Below are 1,537 nucleotides of genomic sequence, written 5' to 3'. Positions count from 1 at the left end.
AAATCACAATTTCATTCATTTAGTCAACTAGCGTTTACAGTGTCTACATATGATCAGCTCCCACTTGCAGCCATTTCTAGATTAAAAAAAAAAAAGGAACCTGACGTCTCTAGAGGGGCTGTCAAGTTCCTCCTCCCTGCCCCCAAGTCTAGCTGAAAGGACTTTTTTTTTGGAATTGGATTTTTCTGTACCTTTGAAAGGTTAACACCTTGAACCTGGAGGTCTAACATGATATTTAGCAATACTTGCATCCCAGACAGACAGCATTTAAAAGGTACACTAAATTCTGAAGGTGGCTATGCTGCAAAATAGTTTAAAATTAAATGATTGTACAGTATTCATTTATGCTTGAAATTTCAGTCCTAGGCCAAGCTTGTGGCCACCCGAGTTGACATTCTTGCCGTCCAGCAGAGCTGACAGTGTCAGTCTGATACCTGGCTTTAGGGTCTGAGTGTATCCTGATCCTATCAGGCTGGAATTGTTCACTTTAGCCGAGAAGCAGGCATCGGGGTCGATCTGTTGCTTGGCTGCTATGCCGAAGCGAGTGTTGCTGTTGCCTGCGGTCCAAGCGAGATTAACAGATGTCTCCAACTTCTTGTTCACCTTCTGGTATATGGGGCCAAAAAACTGTCCCGTCATTTACGTTCGTGTGAAGCTGGAACTCATCAGTCTTGTGGCCGACCGCAAAGTTGCGCTGGGTCACGCGTGACTTGGCAGTCTCAAAGCTCATCTGGTAGCCCCCCAGCCAGCCCTCCTGGGCCAGCACGAGGGCGCCCGGATGGAAGGCCCAGCGATGTTGAAATCCACGTCGCAGCCCAGGTTGATGTGCTCCCGCTTGTACCCTGTCTTGATTTTAGCATTTTTCTTCCCCAGTGTTTGGAGAGAAGAATGACTCAAAGGTCCGCTTCAGGCCACGTGCGAGCTGGCCTTCTACGGTGATCTCGGTGCCTAGCGTGTTGTCCGTGTTCCAATTCTCAGTGAACCTGAGCCCATACTCGGCCCACCGGTACTTGGTTTCCAGGCTGCCTGTCACCTTGGTGGTCTCTGTGTTGGCGGAACCTAAGCTTGTAAATTCCAGTCCATTCTCAGATTTTGTTTCCAAATCGAGCTTTATTAAACCAAACCCATAGCCCTTGGTGAAGACATCTCGGGCAGGTTTGCCAAGATCGACATACGTGGGAGGCACAGCCACCTTCTGCTCGGAGGTGGTGGCGCAGGCTCCGCGGTGGCTACGGCCTGAATTCTTTTCTTAAGTGGATGCAAAAATCTTCAGAACTCTGCAAAGAAACAGAGGGATAATATAGTTACTAGAGTTCATGTGCCCCTAATACCACATAACCCCAGAGCACCACTGAGATGGGCTATTGATGCAGAACACCCAGGGCTTGAGCAGAATCACAACATCTCACCAGCATTCAAACACTTGCAGGTTTGTTGAGTATCACAGGATTATTCCCTGGACCCAATGAGCATCTCTTGGGAGCTCTCCCACTTTTTAAAAAATGTTAAATTTAATGAAGTTAACATAGGAGAAAGA

General features: G+C 47.8%; 1 pseudogene; it reads right to left on the bottom strand.

Moving 5' to 3' along the window:
- Window positions 1–214: 214 nt before the first annotated feature.
- On the bottom strand, window positions 215–1,173 carry LOC101536929 (voltage-dependent anion-selective channel protein 1-like; annotated as a pseudogene).
- Window positions 1,174–1,537: the final 364 nt, after the last annotated feature.

Source organism: Sorex araneus, chromosome 6 (assembly GCF_027595985.1).
Source record: "Sorex araneus isolate mSorAra2 chromosome 6, mSorAra2.pri, whole genome shotgun sequence".
NCBI lineage: Eukaryota > Metazoa > Chordata > Mammalia > Eulipotyphla > Soricidae > Sorex > Sorex araneus.
This window is presented reverse-complemented; position numbering and strand designations above follow the sequence as displayed.